This window comes from Phocoena phocoena, chromosome 8 (genome assembly GCF_963924675.1).
Source record: "Phocoena phocoena chromosome 8, mPhoPho1.1, whole genome shotgun sequence".
In the NCBI taxonomy this organism is placed as follows: domain Eukaryota; kingdom Metazoa; phylum Chordata; class Mammalia; order Artiodactyla; family Phocoenidae; genus Phocoena; species Phocoena phocoena.
Genome location: NC_089226.1, coordinates 68,498,244 through 68,517,913, shown reverse-complemented (window position 1 = coordinate 68,517,913; position 19,670 = coordinate 68,498,244). Strand labels below are relative to the sequence as shown.

At 42.6% G+C, this 19,670-nt stretch overlaps 1 protein-coding gene across 1 annotated transcript in view; it reads right to left on the bottom strand.

Annotated features, from left to right (window-relative positions):
• Positions 1-19,670, bottom strand: part of SPON1 (spondin 1) — a 273,019-nt gene that overhangs the window by 75,054 nt on the left and 178,295 nt on the right. The gene's annotated exons all lie outside the window — the stretch shown is intronic.

Genomic DNA, 19,670 nt, shown 5'->3' with positions numbered 1-19,670 from the left:
CAAATCTCTATTATTCTCTACAGCCTCTCCAAAGCCTCATTCTTCCCCTCCCCGACCAGCTAGAGCCAAACCCTCCGTCCTTCATATTCTTCCGGCAATTATTCTTTTCACAATTCACTTGGCAATTAATCACATACTGTCTTGTGATGCGTTTACTGTTGTTGGCTTAAACAGATAAAAATATCTTCTATGCCTGTTTAACTTGTCACATGTGTCTGGCTTGCCTTTCTGAAGGGGAGTCCAAAGGACAAGCCAGGAATCACTAAGCAGGGGAGAGCTCCTTGCAGAAAGAAATAATAATAACCAGAGACAAATAATATGCTTTTCAAACTCATTTTGCGTGTATTATTCCATGTGATCCTCATACAACCTGGGGAGGTGCATATTCATTTATTAGGATTTATTCCCCAGCTCAATAATCTTTGTTGACTATAAGATCAAATGCAAAATCTGGCATTGAAAACCCCCTAGTCTTTTGCCTGTCAGGTCAGATCCATTGGACTGACATAAAAAATAAGAACGCTTTGCAATGTGAACCTCAGCTCTGAACTAAGGAAGTGGTTCAGATGAGAAAGGGTACTCATTAGCCTGGGTCCAGATGTTGATCAGCAGAAACCACAGAACCACCACAAAGACAGAGGTGGACTGGGGAGGCCCAGGACAGCTCCATCTGGCTGGCCTAGGCCAAGGGCTTGCCCAGTGCCCTGTTTTGGAGGGACTGATATTTAATCCAACTTCTCCTTGTAGTGATTTCTGTATGCTGTTTGTAGTAGCTCTGTACACATTTTAATCTCCTGGGTAAACTGTATATAATTCATTCTGCCTTATAGCTACAGGTTTCACCAATACCTTCTGTTGTTACCCTCTCTGTTGTAAGGAATCTCTCCAGTTGTGGATCACGACTGTTAAATCCCTCACTGATGGGTCAGCATCCTGGTGTCTGTGATAGGCGGGTCACAAAACACATCTCCTTACAGATGAGTCTGTACAGAACATGCTCCTGTTTATAGGGCCCACCACTGAAACACACACGCACACTTCCACAGACATTGTTCCAGGAAGGCAGTATCCATCAGCATGACTGCCATGACACCATCACCAAAGAAATATCACCCAAGGAAGAATGAATGGGATTCATGAAAACCAAAGCTCTAAGCACTTACAGAGAGTTAAATCAAAAGCAGCAGAATGCGAGATTCAAACCCAGAGATGAACTTTGAACCAAGCCCCTGGTCTGTTCCCATTATTCCTTCCGGAAAATGGTTGCAAGATTCCACAGGTGAATTATGAGATCAGCCAAGTCTGGCTGAGAAAGACTCTTTAAGAGAAAGGGGTGGGGCACAGGGGTTGCCCAACAGTCAGGGGTGATAGTAAAGGGAGGTAAACTGTTCATTTAGATGTTAGATGGTAAAGGGTGGTATGCCATGGGCAAAACTGACAGCTAAACTCTGCAGCCAATAGTAAGGAGTAATGGCTACAATATTTAAGAGAAAATGATTGGTGATGGGGCTGGGGGGTGTGGTTTCCAGGTAGATCCCTGATAAAGGAAGTGTGCGATACTTTGTTTGCTTGATGGGAATAATTCAGCAAAAGTGTGTGCTTTGCATTGGCATTACTCATGTCAAAGTGGAAATGCCTCAGGGCTAAGAGAATTGCAGAAGAGATTCATGTGACCCTTCAAGGACTGCCTTCCTCACGTATGAGAGCTAGGTGTGAATGGGGGTAGGGTAGCGTGGGCTGATGGAGGGTCTGGGCTCTCCCTGGTGTGCCCCTCTGCTGACCCAAGCATCTGCAGCTTTTGTCCTTCCATGGGCGCTGAGTGCTGGAGGACGGGTGCCCTCTCAGAGAGGGCGCGACAAGATTGCAGCTACGTGCTGCCTCGATCAGAGCCTGCAGAGACCCCAGAGGCTGTCAGGACAGTCTCATTGTTTTCTCATCGTGCCTGGCTGGCTCTCAGGAATTCCTGGGTGGAGAGTGGTCCTGGGGTGAGGGAAGCGCCCGCAGTGCAAGGCTGGTGTGTAACATTGAGAGAATGCCAGCAGTTTCGGGAAAAGCCCGATCAGAGCCTGGGAACACAAAGGAATGGAGTGGTGCAGCTGTGGTTTGTGCCACAACGGCCTTAACACACTAGTACTCACAAGACGACGTTCACTCTCGGTACCTGGCTGGTGACAGCTCTCATATTTCCCATGAGAGGAAGAAGCATTCCTTGAGCTTAGCTCTCAACCCCTCAACCGTTTGATGCTTCAAAGGTAATGGCAATTAATAATGATTGGCAAAGTCATGAGTCATTACTCTCTCAATTAATAAATTAATGTCTTGTCTCATTCCACAAAGGGTCTGAGGCAGGAAGTATTAGTAACATTTATCACGGTGACCAAGAGAAAACGATGACAGCATCGCAAGAACCTGGACAAACGGTAATTGCAATCATGATGGTAAGAGCTGTAAGTTAGGAGATCGATGCCAAGTACAATGACTATTTGGAGAAAGAGTTTATGTTAATAGATCAATGAGGAAAGAGACTTGGAAGAGGGAGTCTGTAAGTGAGCAGGGATTACATATGTGGAAGATTGCCAGGGACTAAGATGGGTGGACATGACTGATAAATGAAATTATTGTTCTGTTGAGTGTTTCAGTTCTGGGCAACGTGCTTAATGCTTCACATAACACCATCTCGTCTAATCCACAGATCAGCCTGCACACTCCCTGTTGACAGATGGGGAAACAGTCACCTCAAGAGTTGCAGAGCCATTAAATCACCTCTGTATTAATTCTTTTTTTTTCTTTTTAAAAATTATTATCTTTTAACTTATTTTTGGCTGCGTCAGGTCTTAGTTGTGGTGCACGGGCTCTCTGTGGCGGCGTGCGGGCTTCTCTCTAGTTGTGGCACGCAGGTTTTCTCTCTCTAGTTGTGGCGCACAGGTTCCAGGGCACGTGGGCTCTGCAGTTTGCGGCACCCAGGCTCTCTAGTTGAGGCGTGTGAGCTCAGTAGTTGTGGTGTGCAGGCTTAGTTGCCCCGCAGGATGTGGGATCTTAGTTCCCCAACCAGGGATTGAACCCGCGTCCCCTGCTTTGAAAGGAGGATTCTTTACCACTGGACCACCGGGGAAGTCCGTAAATCACCTTTGGAACCGTGAATAACTCACGGTGTTGTCTTCTGTTCCTTTTGGATCTAATTTATCTTGAGTTAAGGTTTAACCTGTGCTCTCTCTAACCTTCTTGTAGCAGTGGATATGTGGTTTCAGGCCCACAGAAGAAAGGCAGATTCCACCCAAGACCTTATGGCAATGTCAGCGGACACCAACTATTATCCCACCTGTAGAGCACATCTTCTTCTGCAAGGGCCAATTACATTTATTACTGTATTTGATGCACACAATGAACTGTGAGCAGGTAAGTATTATTACAATCCCTGTTTATAGATGAGGAGTCTGATGATCAGAGTATTCAAGTTCCCAGAACCAGTAAGTGTCAAAGAGAGGCTGACAGTTGAAACCCCAACTCTATAACTTGGCAGCTGTGTGACCTTGGGTACTTTACTAACCCTCTCTGAGCCAAAGTTTCCCCATCTGTAAGTGATATAATAAGCCACTGTTCACGGGGTTGTTACAGGCATTAAGTATCTTACCCAGAATTTAGCAGATGGTGTCTAATAAATGTTCATTCTTTCTCTCTACCCTTCTTTCAACTTTAAAGTTGGAGGGCTGGGACAGAACAAACACTAACTATGATACTCAGAAGAATAGGAGAGAAAACTTACTGGCTCTAATTAGATCTTAAAAACATTTCAACAATGGTGTCGTATTAACCAGACGTTGTGTCTGCTAGCAATACTTAATGGTTCAAGTGAGAGTTTGTGCAGTAAAGGGTCTATACCTCTAATTGCACAGAAAGCTGTATTCCATGAACACTGCTAAGCAGGAGACGGGGAAAAAAATAGCTCTTCTTTGGCTTCTTCTGCAAGGAACACTGAGACGATCTAATTTGCATGCCTGGTGTCTCCAGAATTGAATTCAACCTAAGGCTCCCACATTAGACAGGAAAGTAATTTGAAATGACTGAGCTATCTGCATAAACACCTTAATGTTACTCTAATGGGCCCAGAAAAAGGATGACATCAAATATAGTTAAAAGGAATTTAAGTTTAATTGCTGCCTAATACAATTATTAGTACATTTTCCTAACCATAAAGCCATTTCACAGTCATGGGTAAGATTTGGCAATTTGATAAATGATCAAGCATTGCTGCCATAGGTCCTTGTTTATTTTGTTATAGTCTTCCCTTGCCGAAACATTAGCTTGGATGCCAACTAACTGCTGGTCTCTCCACATCTGGACTCATTTGGGGACTTGGCCCTTGCCAAGAGGAGCCAAAGGACACAAAGTTTTACTCCCCACTTGGCATCTGAAATGACACCTTCAAGATGGAGACTGAAGTCTCTTCTACTTTTTAGTGAGTGGTACCCCTTCTAAGAGTGCTGGAGCGTGTCAACCTGACAGGGTCACTGCTAGTCTACATGATGCCTTTGTGAAAAGTAAAAAAAGGAGTCCCCTATGGATGGTCAAATTAAAAACAGGAGTCCCTTTGGGGGCACTCAGCTTGACAAGAAGAAAGGGGACTGGATTTTTAGCTCCCATTTCCTTCCTCAGCTGAGCGCCTCTGTACAGTACACATGCTGTACAACCATGTATATGAGTTCAGAAAAATGAGGTCCCTGACACTGGAGGCATTCAAGCAGAGGCAGGGTGACTATCTGCTAAGCGTGTGATGCAGTGGTTTCTAGCATTGGATGAAAACTTGGACTGAGTAACAGGTGTTTAGAGATTTTACCTGATGGCTGATAAGCATGGATCATGCGTAAGGATGAAGAGGCCAGGATTAGAACCTGGGCCTCAGATTCTGAAACCCTTTATGATTTAGTCTTGCTGAGCTGTCTTCTACATCTCCCTGTGGGAAGATTTTGGCTTGAAAGGGAGTAAGTTTCCCTCACACATGCTGATTCAAATGCAATTTTAAAGGATTAGTGAACTTGGAAGGTGAATGAATAGCTATCGCAAACAACAGTGTATGGAAATAAGGAGTCTAAGGGACAGACAGCAAGGGGTATAGAAAAGGGAGACAAGAGAGCAAGTGTGAGAGTCAAAGCAGAACACAGATGTTTCTAGACCTTTCCAGAGACTCACAGCAAGTTACAAACCACCAGTTGTTAGCGTTCATGGTTGGCTCATGGATAGAACCACCACATTTCCCAGACACCCCTTGACAGTCCTAATTTTCTCCTGTTCAACACACCACTGCCCTTCTTTTCAAAAGTAATTTTGTATATTAAACACCTAAATGAAAGACCAGACGCTATAAAACTCCTAGAGGAAAACACAGGCAGGACACTCTTTGACATAAATCACAGCAGCACTTTTTTGGATCCATCTCCTAAAGCAAAGGAAATAAAAGCAAATATAAACAAATGGGACATATGAAACTTAAAGGCTTTTGCACAGCAAAGGAAACCATCAAGTAAATGAAAAGACAACCTACGGAACAGGAGAAAATATTTGCAAATGATTTGACCGATAAGGGGTTAATATCCAATATATGTAAACAGCCCATACAGCTCAACATCAAAAAAAACAAACATGTTTAAAAAAATGGGCAGAAGAACTGAGTAGAGATTTTACCAGAGAGGAAACGCAGATGATCAGCAGACGCATTACAAGATGCTCAATGCTGCTGATCATCAAGGAAATGCAAGTCAAAACCACGATGAGACGTCACCTCTGTCAGAATGGCTGTCATCAAAAAGAACACAAATAACAAACGCTGGCGAGGATGTGGAGAAAAGGGAATCCTCCTACATTGTTTGTGGGAAACTAAACTGGTACAGCCACTGTGGAAATCTGCATGGAGGTTTCTCAAAAACCTAAAAATAGAACTACCCTATGACCCAGCAATTCTACTCCTGGATATATATCCAAAAAAAAACCAAAAACACTAATTTGAAAAGATACACGCACCCTCATGTTCACAGCAGCATTATTTACAATAGCCAAGATATGGAAACAACCTAAGTGTCCATCAACAGATGAATGGATGAAGAAGATGTGATAGCTATATAGATATAGATAGATCTATAGCTATCTATGTATCTATATGGACACACGCAATGGAATACTTCTCAGCCATAAAGAAGAATGAAATTTTGCCATTTGCAGCAACATGATTATAAGTGAAATAAGTCAGACAGAGAAAGAGAAATACTGTATGGTATCAGTTATATATGGAGTCTAAAAAATACACCAAACTGGTGAATGAAACAACAAAGAAGCAGACTTACAGATATAGAGAACAAGCTAGTGGTTACCCGTGGGGAGATTCCCCACGGATTCCCCACGGCCAAGCTAAGAGTAGGGGATGAAGAGGTACAAACTATTAGGTATAAAATAAGCTACAAGGATATATTGCACAACATGGGGAATATAGCGAACATTTTATAACTATAAAGGGAGCATAACCTTTAAAGATTGTGAATCCCTATACTGTCCACCTGTAACATAACATTGCACAGCGACTATACTTCAATAAAGCAAACAAACGAGGGAAAAAGACAAAAAATTAAGTACTTTTGAAAATGAATAAATCTAAACTTGATTTCATTTAAAACAATCTCTATGAGAGTTATCATTGTAAAGAAACACAAATGAGGAGAAAAATCCTTTGTCAGACAAGAAGTATCATTTTAGCAAATACATTGGAATCAAGAGAGGGGAAGAGCGTTAATGTGTATTGAACACACCCTGTGCCAAGCAGGTTTTGTTATTCTCATTGTCGGGATCAGAAAATTGAAGCCAGTTAACTGGGATCATTCAGCTCTTACGTGGAAGAGCTAGGTTCTGATCCCAGGTCTGTGAGACTACAGGCTCTTTTCCACTGCACACTTATTTCCAGGAACAATCACTCATATTCTAATTTGTTCTCACTTTCTCCACCCTGACAACCCCCTGAGGTCTTAATCCCTGTTAGGATTTCTACTCAACTTGCCATAAAACTTTTCCAGGGGAGAAAAGTTATAGCTTTCTGGCTGGAAAGGTGGCTGGCGGAAACGGACGGACCCTGCCTGCTACCTGACTTCTTGCCATCAGGCAGTGGAACCTGCACTGTCAAAAAGGGCTCCCAGCTGTTTAATGCTGGGCTCCAAAAAGACCAAACCACTCCAGAAATGGAAATGACACATACTTCAGCTCTCTGTACCGGGAAAGCCATCTGGTGTAGCTTTCTTCCCTATCTGCTAGTGGCCTTTATACTCAATGGTGTAGGGAATCCAGTGGAGAATTTTCTTAGATCTGATATCAGCCTTTGGACAGAAACCATTTTTCTTCTGGACTTTGTGTCTATATGAGAGGTCATGACCCCAGTGATTTCCAGCTGATAGCTACCTGGGGACAGCGTGGGGCCATGTTTAGTTCTGACAAGCAGTGCCTTGTCCAGGGCACATGGCTGGGGGAGGGCTTGAACTGAAGGGAAGTTTATTTCACCATGAATGCTCATTGCCTGGCCCATACCTAAAGAAAGATGTACTTGTTCGTTCATTTATTTATTCATTGATTCAAAATATGCATTAAGCCCTGCCGTGCACCAAGTGCTAAGGGAAAAAATAAAGAAATCAAAGAAAATCAAGACACATGTCCTTTCTGCTTTTGAGGAGTTCACACAGTCATGGGGGCAGGGAGGCAAATATGTGCATCTCATTTGTTCATTCATTCAACAGTGAGTACTTACTGTGTGTCAGCTCCTAGAGTTACAAAGATAGAGAAGACACAGTCCCTGCCCTCAGGGTCTCTCAGTCTATTAGGGTAGACATAGTGAAATGTAGGAGGCATCAGTTCAGAGGCAAAATCAGGATGCTATGGGAGCACAGTGGAGGAGCATCTATGTTAGGCAGGTGCTAAGAGGAGGCTTCTTAGGGGAGGCGAGGCATTAGGATTTGAAGGAGTTAGCCAGATGAAAGGAGTAGGGGAATGGGCATTCCACATAGAAGGAAGTGCAAAGGCAAAGACAAAAAAGAGGCTGGGGTAGAGCATGAAACATCTTTGAAAGAAGTTCCAGAAGCCTAGTATTTCTGATGCAAAGGGCGTGGCTAATAAGGGGTGGGTGGTGAGGATGAAAGTGGAGAGGAAGGCAGGGCTGATTACAAAGGGTTTTTGTGTATTACACTGATTAATTTCAGTTCATCTTGAAACCTTTGAGGAACTGGTGAGAGATTTTTAAGTAGGAGATTTAGGATGACCAGCTCATCCTGGTTTGCCCAGGACTGTCCTGACTTTAAAACTCAAAGTCCCACATCCTGGGAACCTCTTCAGTCCTGGGCAAACTGGGATGCTTGGTCACCCTATAGGAGAAGGACAGGAAAGATCACTCTAGAAGCCTCATGGAGATGCAATGGAGGGGGTAAGATGGGAGGGGGTAAGGTTGCATTAATTGCATTCTTGAAGAAACCATGTGTGAATCAAGGCAGTTAGCAGTAAGGACCAAAAGGAGGGAATGGATCTGAAACGGGAGGTAGAGACAACTAAATTTAATCACATTTTTACTTGGGCAGGGGGAGTTAGAAAGAACAGAGTCTAATTTGAATCCCTGTTTTCTGACTTGTTGATCAATTAGCATCAGGAGATTTTTTTTTAAAAAAAACGCTACTGAATGTGCAAAGAAAAGTAAATTACACCTATGATGCTCCTTCTATGGCTAGGCAACATCCTGAGTGCTTTATATAACATATCTCATTTAATATGCATAACAAGTATGACCTAGGAGAATGTTAATTCTCCTCCAGGGTCCAGATGAGAAAACTGGGGCTCAGAAAGCCTAAGGAACCTCTTCAAGGTCACACAACATGGGCATTCCCAGGCAGACATGTCTCACCTAAGGTCTTCTTTTCAATCCCTACCCCCCAACCCCCAATACTCCCACGGCAGGGCAGGGCAGAGGAAGTGGCAACTGTGCTGAGCCTTGCTGGAAGATGCTATTTATCCAAGTGGAAAGGAGAGAGAAGAAAACAGCTTGCGCTGTCTTTGGCTCTGTCTCTGTGGGACAATAAATAAATACATAAACTCAGACATGTTAATTTGAGTTAATTTTCAGAGTTAATTTTCTTGACCCTTTTATGCAGAACACATACAATGATGGAGAGATGCTATCTCATATCTTGACCAGCTCAATACATTTTAATTGCCCAAGTAAAATAAACAAAAATAAACTGAATGACCTTTCTTCCTATCTTCCAATCTGTTTGCAAACCCCAATGGCTTGCCAGTATTTCCCAGTACAGAGCTAAACTGTGGTGCCACGGACTGAAAAAAGGAGATCTTTGTAAGTAGAGACCACCATACCCTGGATTTTTTTAATCTGCCTTTCAGGAGGTCTTTTGTTTCAGGACAATGAACTGGGGTGAAAGTGTTGCACTCTTGTAATTAAAATGGAAGCGGCTTCCCCCTTCCTCAGTGATTCAGGTCCTTGAAATTAATCATCACTGGGTCAGTCTAGCAGGCTGCCATGGTCTCTATAGGAAATGCATCTCAACGTGTCCACTGCAGGAGCTGCAATTGAAATCTATTTAATTTTTTACTCTGGGATAAAATGAACCAGACACTTGCCACAATAGCAGAGGCAATGGAATAAAAGAGGGATGTGTAATTAACAGATAACTTGAAATGGGGCCGGAGGCTTCATGCAGATTGACACTTTAGTGCTTTTTTACGGGAACCATCTGATGGTGAAAAATTACTTTATCAACTCTAGCTGTAATTTATGTAGGCATTTATTTTATATATCAGCGACTTCTTGTGGATGATGGTTCAATCTTGGAAATATCTATTCTTATTTCCTTGCAGGGTATGCAACAATTGAATCCAAGGAATAAAATAAGTGGGCTTATTTCCTTTGTTTTCCCACCTGTGGGGTGGGCATGGGGATTGCTTGTAGGATGAGACCAAGTTTGTGTAGGATTCTGTATTGTTTCTGACTTCTAAACCCTCATTTAATTGAAAAATTGTGTATAGAAGACAGCAACCAATGAGAACAAATGACTCTTCCCCAGTCACTTGAAACCAAAATATGTGTGTACTGTAAGACAGTGTAGTAGAAAAAGAAAGTCAGAGACTCATCCATGTAAGTATCCTTCACATGACAGTTACCTTGAAAGGGAATAAGAAACAAGTATCTCAATCTCAGAAATACTTTTGGAATTCTTACCTATGTCAGGAATAGATTTGCATATAATTTAGAGCCCTCAAATATCTAGCTTAAAACAAGAATAAAAGTCTATTTTTCTCTTATGTAAAAAAAAGTTTGTAGGTGGGGAGCCTGAGGGACAGAAAGGGACCTGCTTTCTCCTTTTAACTACTCTTCCAGGAAATTGCACACATTTTTTTCCTTACATCTCCTTGGTCAGAATTTAGTTTCATGGCTATGGCTAATGAAAGGGAAGCTGGGAAATGTAGTCTTTATTCTGGGTGGCCATGTGTCCAGCTAACAATTGGTATTCTGATACTAAAAGGTGAAGGATGACAGACAATTAGGTTACCTGATAGTGGCAGTTTAAGCTTATCCTTGGGCTTTTTCTTAGTTTCTGCCATTTCAGGACAAGCAGTAAGTCCTTCCTGAGTGACAGTTATTCCAATGAACAAATCTGTTTCCAGAGTTAGTGGTTAACAGTGGCTGAAGTTGTGGCTCTCCTGCCCACTGTCCACTCAACCCCATGGGTGCCAGGTAAAATACCGACATTTTAACAAAGCTTTTCCAAAAGCCATGCTATTTAGCCCTAAACAGGGATCATTAGGTAATGCCCAGAGGGCTCGTTACTGCTTTCATGTGTAAGGCTCAGAGTTCCCGGGAAACAGCTGCCTCCCAGTCTGAAGGGCTTTACAGTACAAGCTCCCCTTCCCCCAAACAAGGGGGCATCTGTGCTGGGAAAAGGAGTCTTTATGGGTGTGGGGATAACCAGGGCTGTTGCTAAAGGGGCAGAGGGAATTGGGGAGCCCCATTCTCAGGATTAAATATGCAGAACAACAGCTCAAGGGAATATTTGGTTCCCATCACAGCATGGACATGAAGAATGGTAACTCAGGAACCAGAATTCAAATACGTTGTTTCTGGAACCTCTGTCGTTTTTCTTCCCGCATGGGTTTTTCTCTTACCCTATGTCACCATAGTGATCACAGTAAAATCCTTAAATCACAAAGAGCTCACAAGGATGTCTTCAGGATCAATGAGTAAAGAGGGAGCTTAGGATGACAGAACCCTGCACTTTGCCAGGTTTGGGGGATGGGGAGAATTTAGAGGACTAGAGAAAGGGAAAGCATCAAGTCCTGAAGGAAAGGAAAGTGGGCTGAATTTAAAGAAGCTGACCGGAGCATAAGAAGGAAAATGACAGCATGGGGAGCCGGCCTCAGCCTTACAGGCAGGCAGTAGGCTACAACAGAAAGGCCTCATCACCAACCTCCAAGCTCTGTGACAAGGGATGCAGTCAGTGTGTGTAGAAATGTGGGTTCTGGATTCTGATAACCTGGACTTGAATTCTGCATCTACCATTACTATGGATAACCCTTTGGGCAAGTCATTTCACTCCTCTGAGTCTACTTGACATTTTCCTCAAGTATAAAACGAGGCTAACAGTATAACAGAATAGAGCTGTGCAGATTCAATGAGATGATCCACGTCAAGTGTTTATGGCATCTGGCCCTTGGTAACACACACCAAGTTCACTGTCATTAATACATTGACAGATTTACATTCCAGATTGGTGAAAAGGCTATTTTCAATCATTCTGAAATGATGCCAGTGAATGTGAGGGGTGGCAGCAAGGAAGGTGACTTCCAAGAGACATAGATTCAACCCAAGCCTGAACAAAGTGAGTTGTACTCCTTAGCAGTACTGTGGAATCTTTCTCGACTGTCTGCCACATAAGCTCCTTGCAGGACTAACCAATGCCTGTCATCCCCTCTGGAGCAGTGCTGACGGAGCCCATGGCGTTCTGAGTGCTTCCGCCGCGTGCCCCTCTTTGCTACAGCAGCACACTTATGCTCTTGCACTAGAGCTGTATGTTTACTAAGAGTAAGTTGGGTCTGTTCCCAAACCTCCTTATGTCACTTACCCTTATACTGTATTTAATTTTTTTTTTTTTGAAATTGATAAGAAATGAGTGAGAAAAGGAAGATGCTATTTTATGACTGCTTTGGAAGGCAAGTTGCTAAAAATATTGTATAACTAGGTGACAGCAAGATAACTGTTAAAGATTGGGAAAGGTTGCAAAAGCTGGGGATTCTGCACTCAGATTGCTTTGCAGGTATCTTTAAGTTCTAGAGTCACTTTCATAAAGCCTCAACTGGAAATCCAGGCTGATGAGTTTTTGGAGTGATGTATCTTTGAGGCTGAAGATACATTTGTATGACATGATTTAAGTTAAACTATTTCACATATGCATTTTTAATTTTTAAAATTCTCTGCCTTAACACAGTCTGTTTTAGATTATAGTAATCAACTACTGCTCTCAACTGAGTTGAATCGGAGGGCATCTACCACACTGGACATTCCTATCTATGCATTGGTTGGTGATCAACATCTAGCCAACACAGTCTATTCTTTATATTCAGCAAAATGTTCATTATTTTAATATAATTCCTTTTCAGAGACATCAGGGAAATCTTTAATAATTCCTGGTTCATATCTAATGTCACAAACATTGAGAAAAGTGACACAATTTCACAACTTCTTAGAAGTAAGAATAAATCAGAGTCCTACTAGTTGACTACTGTAAAATATTATTTCTTTTAAATCCACAGCGGTTTAAAAATTTTCTTAAGAGTTTAAATATTTGGAAAAATCAAAACCCAATTGTCTTTGCAATTATCACGACATACTTAGCAAGTCTGTCCCTCACAGGCACTGGGTATCAATAAATTGGGAAGCAAAGCTCCAAGGCAGCTAGGTTGAGTTCAAACTCAGGGGCAGGTGGTTCCTTTGTAGTGTGTTTATGGGAGTGAGACGCTGGACACAGAAAAAGGGCGCTTCGATTAGCAGGAGAGAGACATCAACTCAGAGGGAAGTCTGCCAATCAAAGTACCAGAGCATTATAAGCCCCTTCCACACCACAGAATTTTGCCAAGACACTCACATTGAAGGAGGTCACACCTGGTATAATACAGTATTTTGCAATATAAGTGAGGAATGGAAACAAATAGCAAATATAACTTATGCAACAAATATAACTTAAAGGAGAGTTCTGAACAACTGCAGATGAAAAGACATAGAGTTCCCCGCCTCAGCACACTAGTACTGACACCAGAAAGCGAGACTGGGTCGAAGACAAAGGATCAGAATGACATTAGAGACACAGCTTACGCTGGAGATGAACCCAAAGTCTTAAAGCAATTCTAGGTTCACCTCCAATGATGATGAACTAACTTGTATCAGACCAACAACCTGCCAAGAACAACTCGAAAAGATGGATAAGACACAACAAAACAATTTGGTTTAATGTACTGGAGAGCTCTCAGTGCAGCCAGGACTTGAAGGCTGAGGTCCTGGAGAGAAGGGGAATGCACATAAGTGAGTCAGATATTCCAAGCTGCTTTTCCCCTCCAGACACTGGCTGTTTCATCAGCCACACAAGGCTAAGAGGCTGAGAGGCTGAGCATAGCTTTTGGCAGTCTCACAGGACTGGCGAGAAAAAAATGACTGGAGCCAAGATCCTGAAGAGAAAGGAAGGACAGAGAAGGGAGCCCCACACTTGGCACTGCCTTCCTCCTGTGGCAGTTGCTGATTTGTAAGAGTCACAGGATAGAGAGCTTGCAAATCTGAGTAGCGGTGAGTAGCTAAGAGGCTGAACAGAGCTTTCAGCAGCCTCACATTTTGAGAAGATTAAAGCTGTAAGTCAGAAACCAGAAGAAGACACTAAGGTCCCCAGGCTTTCACTTAGGACCTCAGAAGAGCTACACTCTTGGAGTTGGGGTGAACCATAAATAAAGTAGCTCTCACAAGGACTGAAATTCAGCCTCACACCTGTCCAGCTCAAGATTTGATTAAAGTGATCTGCCCTACTCTAACTGCCTGCTAGAAGTAGAAGTAAATCTGTGAAGGAAGGTAATGTCATCTAGAGCCTCTACAATTTTCCATACCCAGTGTCTGGCATTCAATAAAAAATTATCAGACACACAAGGAAACTGGACCAAGGAAAAAACACAATAGACTCAGTCTCACTGGTAATCCAGATATTGTAGTCCTCAAACCTGTATTTAAACAAAAGCAGTGATTAACTCATTATTCACTGTGTGATTTTCGCAGAAACTAACGCCTGTGACCAGCGATTTTTATTTTGGCTGGCCCAAAATTAATTCTGTTATTTCACTAACACTTTGCGGGTTATTAAATTCAATAGTTACACCTGACACACCTGTAAAGGCTTCTAATTTTCGTGAAATGCTGTCTTCAATCCACTGTTCTGTAGAAGCAAAGGAGCATTCTCCAGCACCGTGAGTTTCGTTTTTACTTTCCGTATCAGAATCAATCACTAAGGGTTTTTGTCTTTTTGTTGGTCTACTATTCACATCATCTGAATCAGAACTATATTCTGAAGAACTGCCATCTTCTGAGACACTCGTATATATGTCGCTTGGACAGTCAGAGAAAGTATCTGCGTAAAATTCACCAAAAAAATTCTTCTTCACTCAAAATTTTGCGATGCATCATTTTTGAAAATTTTACCTTTATAATATACACAACGTTGAAACAAAAACCTAACAGAGCAAAATGTGAATGATAACGACAATCATAAGTTGTATAATGAACCCTTGATCAATTTTAAGCTCTAACAACTTCACACGGTGATGTTAATTGTATCATTCTCTAAAAACATATTGATACGTCTCCGGTCAACAATGTTCAGGTAACAAAAGACGTATTAATACGTCTTGGTCAGTAATGTGTTAAATATGTTCCAGGAAGCAGAGATCATAAAGGAGAACTTTAGCAACAAACTGAAATTTGTAAAAAGGAATCAAGTGAAAATTCTAGAACTGACAAATAGGATAACTGGAATTAAGAACTAACAGGTTTAACGGTACTAGTTTAGGCCAGCAGAAGAGAGGATTAGGGAATATCCAGACTAAAGTATGGAAGGAAAAGTGATGGAGAATGTAAGGGGGAAAAGCATAAGAAACATATGAGAAATGATGGCAAAACTTAACATGTATGTAATTGGAGTCCCACATAAAGAGGAGAGAGAAAATTCGGGTAGAACCAATCTTTGAAGAAATACTGGCCAGAATTTTCTAAAATGGACAAAAGATATAAAGCCATGGATTCAAGAAATGCTACAAAACCCCCAAAGGAACAAATTAAATGCATACAAACAAAACCACATCTCAGTATACAGTAAAAACTGCTGAAAGCCAAAGACAAAATCTTAAATGCAGCCATAGAAAAAGACACGTTATCTTCATAAGAGTAAAGTCAGACTGACACGGGACTTCTCAACGAAATAATGGAAGTCAGAGGCAGAGGAACCATGTCTTTTAAATACTGAAAGAAAATAATTGCCAACTTACTTATTAAAAAATAACCTTTAAAAACAAAGACATTTCCAGAAAAACACAAACTGAGAGGATTTTTGCCTGCAAATTCTCAGTAAAAGCAATGCTAAAGGAATTCTTCAGGTGTAAAGAAACGGTCCCTGAACGGAAATGGAAATGCAAAAAGGAAGGAAGAGCAACAGAAAGGGTTAATATAGGGGTGACGCTAAGTGAATATTGACTGTATAAAACAATATGAATTTAGCCTTGCAGGGCTAAATATATGTAAAATTTCATTACTTGGCAACAATAATACTTAAGGTATCATTGGAGTGAGAGGAATTAAAGTGTTCTAAGGTCCTTGCATTGTCCCGGAAGTAGTAAAAGTATATTAGATGCTAATATATTAGATTCCAGTAAGTCAGGATGCATGTTGTAAAGAATGCAAAACCTCCATGGGGTCTGGGATAATAAAATAAATCCCTAACCCAGGCCAGACACCCACCCACCCTGCAACAAACACTGCTGCTGTCTTAGGCCCTAGTTTGAAAGCTTTGGAGTTAACCTTAGGCCCACTTCTTTGTGGTTAGGATTGTACATTCTGTGTACTTGATATATAAATATAAACATTTATATGTTTATATATATATTTGCTTAAATTGGGGGTCACTAATCTGCATGCAGATAATTCAAAGGGGTGAGTTTTAGATGAACAGCAAACCGATTTGAGAAAGAAAACCCTTTGGACATCAGTATAGAGGAAAACCTCATTTCGAAAGCCCCAGTCATGTTTGCAGTCATGATCCGAGATCGTCAGCCAGATGAGCTCACCCTTTATATTTGCATTGATTCTTGAATATAGTCTGTGGAGAGCTCATTACATTTTAAAGAATAATTTTGCTCCAGATAACACATACATATCTGTCAGTGCTTGTTGGTTACACGTATGCATCTATGAAATACTTAGCCTCTACACAAAGCAAATAATCTTCCCTTCCCTATTCCCCTCCCCCAAAAAACTCCCAATAAGAATCCAATGCGTTTCTATGTATTTAAAAGCTATTTCAGAAAAGATTCCAGTTCCTCCAGCATTTCCCCAGACGGCTGCTCTCAGGAGCTGTGGTTACCAATGAACAGGCTGCCCACAGCATACATGGATCAATTCCCTTTGGGACAGCATTGGCTTGCCAGTTAACAGACTTTTGATTTTCTTTACCCATTGATTAATGAAACATTAATTTTGCTTTTGAATAGGAAGATAATTAAGAATTGCTATAACTGGAGCCTGCTGAGAATGGGTTGTAGTTTGGAGAACTGGTGGCAGCTGTGGAGACAAAAAGGTCAGATGACCGGCTTTTGCTTATAGCAGTCTTTCTGTCAGGGAACCAAGAGCTAAAGTATTCAGCTTAATTCAACAGACACTTATTAATGCATTGTGAGCCCTATGTAAAGCCCTACTGGGGAGAGGAAGGGGTGGGTCCAGAGCACAGCCTGGCTCAGATGGACGCCTGCATTGTGCTGGTTCTTCCATAGGCACACGCAGACACCCATCATATGAGGCAGGGAAGGGGCCAAGTGGGATTACAAGATGCTGTAGAAGATTGGAGGAGCAGAAACAACATGTACTTGGAACCAGGAAAGGCATCATAGCAGAGTGGAATATGGGAGGCTGGGTGGAATTCTGATAGATGCAGACGAGGAATGAAAGTCATAGGAATGGAGAGTCAACAGAAGGAAAAGCAAAGAACCAGTGAAAAGGAAAGAACTCAAAATTCCAGTACTCTGATTTTTAGCTGTGTGACCTTGGGCTACTTACCTAACTTTTCTGGGCTTTGTTTTTCTCATCTGGAAAACGAAATCAGTAGTAACCACATTTACAGAGTCGTTGTGAAGATTCACTGAAATAGGTTAGTGTGTAAGGAATCTATCATAGCGCCTGGCACAGGGTAGACACTCAGTAAATGGAGGCTATAAGCCACGTGAGGATGAAAAACAATAGCAAGACTGAAAGAACCATCTGCCTTCCTTCCTTAAGCCTTCCTCTTCTGAGAAAAAGCACTGCTTTGTGGGTTTTCTGCCAAACTGAACTCTGAGTCCTCGAGCCCTTTCAGGGTGAGATCTGTGTCTTATGCACTTCTGTGTGCCTTCCTGCTTCCCTCGGGGCACAGCCCATAATAGGTGCACAGGAAACCTTCGAGGAAAAAATGAGTGAATGAATGTGTCTGTCCTACTCCCTCTCCTAGCGCTCTCCCATCACTTACAGTTTCATGAAGATATTTCACACCTCTCTGCAGCCTGGTGTGCCCTGCCCTTTTGTAAACCCAGCAAACTCTCTCCGTCCCACAAAATTCAGCTCATGATTTTGTGAGGTCCTTCATTCAGGATGGACTTGGACAGAACGGATACCTTCTCCTTAGCGCCCTTTAGTACGTAACTCTATCATAACACGCAGCACGGCAGTCTGTAATTGCTTGCTCTTTCCTCATTCTCCCTTAGCCTGCGAAGCCAGGCCTTGTAAACCTCATTGGCTACACAGTGTCAAGGAGACGAAACGTTATAATGCGGGGGCAGAATCTGAGGAGTAGCAGAATATCTCTCCGTGAGATGGGGCTCCTGTTTCTTCTTTTGTTTGCTTATCTATTTCTATCCTGAAATAGATAAGCAAACAAAACTTGAGATGTTTACGTAGTTACAGAACAACTGGAAGCCTGACTTATGGCTTTACAATTTCGGTAGCTAAGTTCCTATACTATGAAGTTTCACAGACAATTTGATTTCTTTCCTTCTCTGAGATAAGGAATTGAAGTTGTTGCATGGGGTAGAGAGTGTGTTATAACCCAGGGGGATGTGATGCGTCTCCCACACTGGGTCTTATTCATCTCTGTGCTTCTAGGGCCCAGCACAGAGTCTCACTCAGTGCCTTGCACACAACAGATGTCAATAATTATTTGCTGAATGAACGAATACCCTTGTCTCTGGTCACTTCCCTCTCAGAAACACTCAATGGCCGCCCTGTTCCTACTGGTCTATGTGGAACCTCAGCAGCCTGGTATTCAGGCTGTTCATGAGATGACCCCAATCTCCCTTTATAGGCCTGTCCCCTACCCCCTTATGTTAAGCATCTCTCATTGCAGGCAAGCTGGACACCTGGGTGGTGGCTCTTGGCTCAAGGGAGGGCAGCTCTGACAGACTGGGAGAACTTGTTTGCATGGGAATACATTCAGGATGAGAGAGCTGAAGAACCAAACAGACAGGAGTGACAGCCCACGGATGCCCTGACCAGGCGCTGGAAATGAACACTTTCTCAAAACAGACCCGAAGACCAGATGTAGAGGTGGCTGGGGATACAGCGCTTGGGACAGATACCCCATTCAGCCAAAGGGCATGCACTGGCTGCATTCCTAACACGCTCAGCTCACGAGTCCATCCTCACCCAGAGAAGAGGCGGCAACAAAAACTGCTATCCTGGTCCTGATGGTCCAGCAACAGCAAGACAAGAAAGGAGCTAATACTTTTTGAGCATTAAAATATTGAGTTTAATACTGCTCATGAAATCTCAGCTTCCTGAGCCAGGGGAAGGCTCTGCTCTGTGCTCCCTGTGTGCCGTGGACTTGACTTTCCCGGCCCAAGTTGCACTGTGTTGTAATCACCTATTTCTATGTGATTCTTTCCCAAGAGACCATGAGCCTCTTAAGGACAAGTGATTTCTCGAATATGGTGTTTGACACTGAATGAATGAATGAATGAAGTCTATACGAGGTGCATACACCTTTTTTTTTTACTACTAGGTGGCAAATATTCATCGGAAAATCTACTCTAAACTGTCTCAGGGCTTCCCTGGTCGTGCAGTGGTTAAGAATCCGCCTTCCAGTGCAGGGGACACAGGTTCGAGCCCTGGCCCAGGAAGATCCCACATACCGCGGAGCAAATAAGCCCATGTGCCACAACTACTGAGCCTGCGCTCTAGAGCCTGCGAGCCACAACTACTGAAGCCCACACACCTAGAGTCCATGCTCCGCAACAAGAGACGCCACTGTGATGAGAAGCCCGCGCACCGCAACGAAGAGTAGCCCCTGCTCACAGGAACTAGAGAAAGCCCGCGCGTAGCA